General features: G+C 36.7%; 1 non-coding gene across 1 annotated transcript; it reads right to left on the reverse strand.

Annotated features, from left to right (window-relative positions):
- Window positions 1-6,520: 6,520 nt before the first annotated feature.
- LOC145629850 (small nucleolar RNA R71) lies at window positions 6,521-6,626 on the reverse strand. The gene has a single exon (XR_014111978.1). It is a non-coding gene; the product is annotated as a small nucleolar RNA R71 (small nucleolar RNA).
- Between the last annotated feature and the right edge of the window lie 1,087 nt (window positions 6,627-7,713).

Raw genomic sequence — 7,713 nt, forward strand, 5'->3', positions numbered from 1 at the left:
AGAATGAGTGGATGAGACTCGAAAAGTTCTAAGTATTTCATGTGCGTAATTTTGATTAACATTATTGTCATATGCATAAAACAGGATTTTTACACGTAGGAAATTTGAAAAATATCTTTCACATCTATAATCGAAAAATACTACGAAAATTAGAAAATTCTAAGAACATAGAAAGCTGCTAAGGCATGTAGGAACTAGCGTCTAGAAAGCGGCGTCCGTCGCCTGAAAAATGGATGTGTCTCCTGGCGACAATTATGTCGTCTAGAGACAGAGCTATTTCTCTGGCGACATACTCCGTTTTCGGGCACCGTGTTTTTCCAATACCGAGCCAGAAATCTGCCTTCTTGTTTCGACTAGTTCAACACTGTTGGCTCGATTCTACTTCCTGATTGAGTTTTTCTCACTTTTCTAAAATCCATATGTGTTCTACATATGGACATAACCCTCTGGGAATTCATGCTCCATCTACCTTATTGAACACTTTGAGCAACAAAGGGTACATCCGAGAATGTTGAATTCACCAAACCATGGAAGTGAGTTTAACTCACGGGGTCCCATCCACACGCGCTAACCCTTTCAAGGGTAAGGCTTTTGCGCGGTGCATCTGGACTCATAAACATGGACCCTCTTTGACTAACCTATATCTCGAACATTAGAGAACTAGAGCCATGGTTAGGTTGCAAACTCATTGCATCATATTGTGCCTACTTGACTACTTGTGCATCTCTTACTTGTGCATACTCTATGTGTTTTTCCTAACCGTGTGTTTGACTTGTGATTAAGCCTAAATAAATTAATTAATGACTAAAAGGACTTTGCCTAATTAATTAATTAATTAGAGTAATTAAAGTTCAATAAATTAATCAAAACTGACTTAGAACGACTTTAGGCCTGTCCCCGTAGAGTAAAAATACTGAAAGCAGTCCCAGATTAATGCTTCAGTAATGACACAAAAAAATGGGTTACAGCGCCGAACGCTGCTGCGCAACGCCGTGCGACAACTCTGTCGTCCGGCACTGCACTGCAGTGTGCGGCGACAGTTCAGTTTTTTGCTCGAGTCATCACGACGAGTCTAATTAAAAAGTTTATTAATTAGTTTGATTAGTTTGTTAATGGAAGTAACCTTATTTAGTCCTTAATTGAGTCTAATCACTTAGTCCCATGGTCATACACAAAAGTCAAAGCATGTCACTTGCACTCACAAATAAAACACACACTAACATGAATGTACACTTTAACCATGTCTAGAGAGTCTTGTATGCACGTGTTTTCCGTCATTTTTTTAGGGGGATCCAATTCATTCCTATTCTCCTCTTACCGATTGCATGTTGAACTGAGCTTGAGCCAAAAATAATAATAAAAACACTTACTTTTTTCTCAGCACTTGATCAAGGAGAGAAGAGCATTTAACCGAAACAACGCTTTTGGTAAAGCATTACTCTTTTATAAAACAAAAAGGGGTTGAAATAATGGCTAGTGAAAAAGAAATTTCCTTAAATGATATTAGTGAAAGATTATCAAGACTAGAAGAGGATGTTCAAGAATTACGAAATACCGTTGTCACGCCTATGGGTTCAATAGAGGATTAAGAGATTGGATAATGGTTATCGAACAATGTTCTCAACACCATAGAGGCCATGATCACACTAGCGAAGGACGTTTCAACCTCAAAGATCGCGTTCAAGACCTCATTGTTTCAAATCTCCTTCATGTTCCTCCGAGCAACAAGAAATCCAAGATTAGTAACAATAACAACAATAGATGGAAAGGAAATAAGATCGACTATGCTTCTTCTTCCAAAAACACCTACTCTAGTAACAATGATGGTACTTTTGATCTTTATGAAATCTTAGCCATGGACAATCAAGGATCTAAAAAGAAACCTAAAAGAGAGCTCACACCTATCGGAATAACCTATGATGTTTCTTTCAATCATCTCTTTGGTCAAAGATTAATCAAACCTATTGGCCTTACTAGTGCAAGTACCATCGAGAAAATGGTCATACTACAGATGAGTGTTTGTAGACACCCAAATGTGTCTCTCCAAAACCAAACCCTGTGATGAATACCTTTCATGTCATTTGATTATCGAACAAAGCGAAAGTGTTAAAAGTCTAGTGATGAGGATGTTTTTATTAAAATATCTCTTCTTTCTGTTTTTGAAAATATTTCTTTTCTTATCTTATTTATGAAAACGTGCATTCTAGTTTAGTTTGGTCCATGATAAGGGTCCAATAATAGTGTTGTTGGATGGGGCTTGAAAAGACCTTTCCAACAATATATTATAAGCCCAATTCTGATGAATAATGAGGAAGTTATGGCCAAAATACTAAACTGGGCCCGATTTGGTTTTTATATGCGGCCCAATGATCTAGAGGAGGGCCTATTAATAATTATCATTCCTAAAGATATTAAGATTGATTACAGACTTCTAGAATATTCTAGAAAGTTCTCTGAAACCCTAATGGAGTTAGGATTGATAATTGTGTTTATAAGAGTTTGAAATTGAATAAAACTACTCTTTTTTAGAATCCTTGTTTTGTACGAAGTGGAATATATTCAGATTTTATATTTGTTCCTCATAATATTTATCCAAAATTTGAATGGTTGTATAAATCTTGAAATTATCTTTCCAATGATATATTATAATATTAAATCCAAGTTATAGCGGAAAGGATATGAATGAGATATGAAACTCTATCCAAAACTGACACCCTTCCACTATTTTGAACATATCTTTTTATATACATAATATTTTAATCGGATTCTAATTGGGTTAGAAAGTATACTTCAATATCTTTCCAGCGACATATTATATGACTTATTTGGACTTTTGGATCAAAAGATATGATAAAAACAAAATCCGCAAAAACTGTTTCTAGCGCCTGACGACAACATTAGCGTCTGGCGCCAAGCCTTGGCGTCTAGCGCTAATGTCTGGCGTCTGGCGCCAAGTTGTTTTATTCTTTTCGAAACTCTGATTTGTTTTTTTTATCCATCCGGCTGATTTTCTCTATAAATAGCCTCCTAAAACCTTCATTTTCCATCATCAATTATTATTCTCTCTCTCACCAATTCTCATCAAGAATTTCTTGATTCTCTCTCTAAACCAACCCTTTTACAAACGCAATTCCTCATACATTAGCACTAGACATACCTAGAATTGTTCAAAGTTGCCTTCGTCCTAGACGTTAAAGGTTTTAATTTCTGAGGGTTTGGTCCCAAATCTCTATTTCAATTATTTAATATAATTGTTTGATTATTATTTTCCTTGAAGTTTCTAACGCGTGTATTTTGTTATTAGAAAGAGATACGAGGCATCCAAGTAAGTGCTTTAATTGTTTGCATTGATATTATGATATAGAAATCATGTCTAGGTTGTTATTATGATTCCTAGTATCATGTTAGGATGTTTTCTTAATTTGATGTTTAGGGTGACAACAATAAGTTCCTAGTATCATGTTTAGGGTAAAGAATATAATGTCAATTATGATTTCTATGATGCCTTTTATTGTCTTTCCTAATAGTATCATGTTAGGGCTATATATTTGATCTTTATTTTTTAGTGACATCCTAGGGTTTGTTATTAATCTTGTTAGTATCATGCCTAGGATCTTGCTATTATTATACATTAACATGATTATGATAAATATGATTATTTTAAGATGATTATTATTATTATTATTATTATTATTATTGTGATAATTATTATGTTGCTTGATATATATTTTTTGTTATTGCTTGATCACACCTTTTATGCATGTTTAATGGAAATTTGTACTTATAATCACGCTTAATAAGATAATTAATAATCTTGTTTAGGGTTAATATGATTATAATTCAAGTGATAACCAATAATAGTTTTATTTGTGCATTTATATTCAACCAACATAGTTAAACAGGATTAGGGTTAAACCTATTGATTACATGTTAGTCAGAAAGCGCACATTAATACGATCAAAATAAAGTAGAGGCATATTATTAGGGCAGGTTCAATCTCTTTTAGTTTGGATTTGTACCTTCATCCCTGAACTACCAGTCATGGTTCAAGACCTATTGGAGTTAACAATCTCCTGGATCGTTAAGGGGTGTAACCTTCACCCTGTGAACGGTTTACAAGTTCCTAAAACTTGTTGGCTACTCTTTTGCTCTAACTTCTTTCCCTTTGAACGCCACCATGCTTAATTGTATGATCACAGTGGGGTTCAAGCTAGGGATAATGCTCGAAATATTCCCTACAGTGTTACAGGTTTCAAAAATCTCATTCAAGATCTCATAGAAGCAAACAAGATCCCATTGCCTCTAGCTAGCAAGAAGACTGGGTGACGATAAAGCAAAGGATACAAGGTGGGCTTCAACGACAAGATTTCGTGACTTCTTTTTCTATTTTTTCTTTTGTTTTTCCTTTCCCCAATAAAGTCTAGCATAGGCTGATGAGTATAATTTATGGAACTCATAGGGTAGTCATTTAGGATGTTTTCACCCTATTTTCATGGTTTTCTTTTATCATTTTGGTCTTTTCTCCTTTAGTTTCTCTATTTCTTCTTTCTTCGTGTTTTACTTTCCTTTATGTGGTTTTCTTTGTGTTTCCCTTTTATATGGCTCCTTTTCACTTCTATTTTCTCTCTTTGGTTACTTTTGTAGGTGCTTAAGGAGTTGGCTTCGCAAATGTGTCATGAAGAGTAAAAAGGGCTAAGCAAACAAGAAGCAAGCTTCTTAGAGAGCGCACAGAAAGGGCGCTCTTCATTTGCCAAATTCCCAGATTGCCCACGGAGTTAGTTATGGGTTCCGTACCCATTTCTCTGCGCCCGCGGGATGTTCTTAGAGAGGGTGCGGCCGATCAGTTTTTCTTCTTTGTCTATAAATACTCTTGTAATTCCTTTTAAAGGCTAACTTTTAGATAATGTTTCATTTGCTTAGTTTTTAGTAAGAGAAACTAGCGTGAAGTTATAAAGAAAGTAGAGATTGAAATTCTTGGATTTTATTTGTATTACAACATTGCTTCAATCAAGTTTTGATTTCTTCTTCATATCAATGAAAGTTTGTGAGATTTCTTTCCTTTGAATTTACTTCAATTGCAATTTTCTTTAATGCTTGAATGTTTGGTTTGCATTTTGATTTAGGTTTGAGAATTTGTTGATTGATTGATTTTCCTTTTGATTTACCTTGAAATGAATATGTTTGTGATTGAATTAGTTTTGTCTTTTAATTTTACCATGATTAGTGAGTAGATTAGTTGCTAGGGAGAAGGGGAGCATGTTTGATTGATGATTTTTGCTAGTTGATGATTATTGATTGATTAAATTGTTGCAATTAAATTGATTGACATAGTTGTGCATGTGATTAATTAGACTAGGAGTGATCAACTTATAAGATTAATCTAGATTGCATTGCAAATTTCAATGACATGAACCCTTAATTTGAGAATTGCTTTAATTGATTGAATTCGATTGTGATTATCCTTGTAAGCCATTCATAGTGAACCCTAGCTTGGTTATAGGAGATATCCTTTGGATTCATTTGATTACAACTATTGTTTGTCCCTTGTAATATTTGAATCAATTGAGTGATCTATCAATTAGCATAATCATTGAGCTTGCATGTGGAACCTATATCCCTAGTGTTTAGGATATTGATTGAATTCCTTGATTTGTCTATCTTCTTGAAATTTTAGTTACCAACCTCAACCACTGATATTCTTCGATTTAGCTTGACAATAGACTATAGCATGGTTCCTACTCATTCCTTTGGGTTCGACCCTTGACTTACCGCATACTTGTATAAGGTTTGTTAAGTGTTTATAAATTTAGTTTGACCAAGGGAGAATTAGATAACGACCTAGTTTTCCTCACGTCAAAATGGCGCCGTTGCTGGGGAACGACATTGGTGCTTTGTTATAGTTGTTGAGTCTATTTCATTCTAAAAAAACAAAAATATTTTTCTCTTATAGGCTACACTTTTAGCCGTGCTACTAGTCATTTCTTTTGAAGTTGTATGCACAGAGCACATGGTCATTCACTAGTGCCATTTGATCTAGAGATTGAGAGGACTATTACAAGATTAAGGGTTGCTAGGCGATCTTTGAGCTCTAGAATTTCAAGTGAAAAAGAACCGCTACTAGAAGAACAAGCAAGAATGGGAGAGAATCCGAGAGTGGCATTGAAAGAATTGGGGATTCCCGATGCATATAGATTTTAGAGTGGAATTGCTTCACCTACAACACCGGTAAATGATTTTGAAATTAGGCCGGCTATGATCACTTTGATAGAGAGGCGACAATTTAGTGGAGCCAAGTATGAGAGCCCACTAAATAATCTCAAGGAGTTCGAGAAATATTTTAATACTATCAAGGTGAACGGAGTCTCCAAAAAATTCATCCGCCTCAAGCTCTTTCCCTTTTCTCTCATTGGCCGTGCTTTGGATTCGCTAGACAAGGAGGTTATGCCGAATTCTCCAACGACAAGGGACGAGATTACAAAAGAATTTATATCCCGTTTCTATCCACAAAAGTAAACGGCGGAGGCTAGAGCTTTGATTTAAGGCTTCAAACAAAAGCCAAGTGAGAGCCTCTATGAAGCGTGGGAGAGATATAAGGAGTATCAAAGGGAGTGTCCTCACCACGGAATTCCAACCTATCAAATTATTCAAATTTTCTATGGAGGCCTAAGTCCCCAAGGCAAGTCATGCCTTGATGGGGGAGTCGGAGGTCCCATCATGAATAGGACGGAAGAAGAAGTGGTAGACATCATTAAGGATGTTGTGAGGTACTATAGAGATTGGCAAGATGGTGAGATAGATTCAACTAGCAAGAGTAGATTTTCGGTGTACTCGGTTGATCATCTAAATGCAATCTGTTTTAGGGTTTTTCGTGTCCCTCGGGAGAGTTATAGCTCAAGACTGGATTCACAAGGTCGCATGTACCTGCAAAACAAACGGACCGCCGGATGGTCGGTGGTCCACCTCCGAAGATTACGTTAGTAAAGTGTTCGGAATAAAACGTGCAGAAATTAAGTTATCTGCTCGGATTCCAAGCTCAGTTGCTGTCTGTTTCTTGAGAACGACAGCTCAGTAATGATTGCAATAATTAACGTAACTAACGTGTCCCATAAACGAGGGGAATGTCCCTATTTATAGGGTCCTTGGGAAGTGTGCCCTCCCTAGGGTTTGATGACCTAGGGATTAGGGCACGCCGTTTTGCGGCGCCCTCAAAGTTGGGGCCTTAAAGGCCGCCTTTTGAGAAGGGATATCTGAGTGACACGTGTCACACATCTTGAAAGGCCATTTGGGCGCCTCCCAGGGAAACACGTGTTGCTCTCTCATTGGTCAACTGGGGGTTATTAAATACCCCAAATCAGGAGCTATATCTGCTTGACACGTGTCACCATCTGGAAGGTCTGAGTTCGCGCCCCTTCCAGTGACACATGTCAAACTCTGACTGGCCACTTGGTAGGATATAAAATACCCAAAACATTTGCCTCTCAAAGCGGTCACGTGCTTGGCACATGACGCCTGTGACAGGTGTCAGGCCAAGAATGGCCGAAAAGTTACTTTTTGCTGTTCACTTAGTTCTAGGGTTTTACCCTGATCATTTTACCCCATCTATAAATAGAGGGGTTGACCTCCCTTGTATTCACATTTGCGTGAATATTTGGGAGAATCTTTGAATTTGACTTACAAAGACTTTGACTTCTTCAGCATCCGACAGTCGGCCCT

This window comes from Chenopodium album, chromosome 4 (assembly GCF_948465745.1).
Source record: "Chenopodium album chromosome 4, dcCheAlbu1.1, whole genome shotgun sequence".
Taxonomy (NCBI): domain Eukaryota; kingdom Viridiplantae; phylum Streptophyta; class Magnoliopsida; order Caryophyllales; family Amaranthaceae; genus Chenopodium; species Chenopodium album.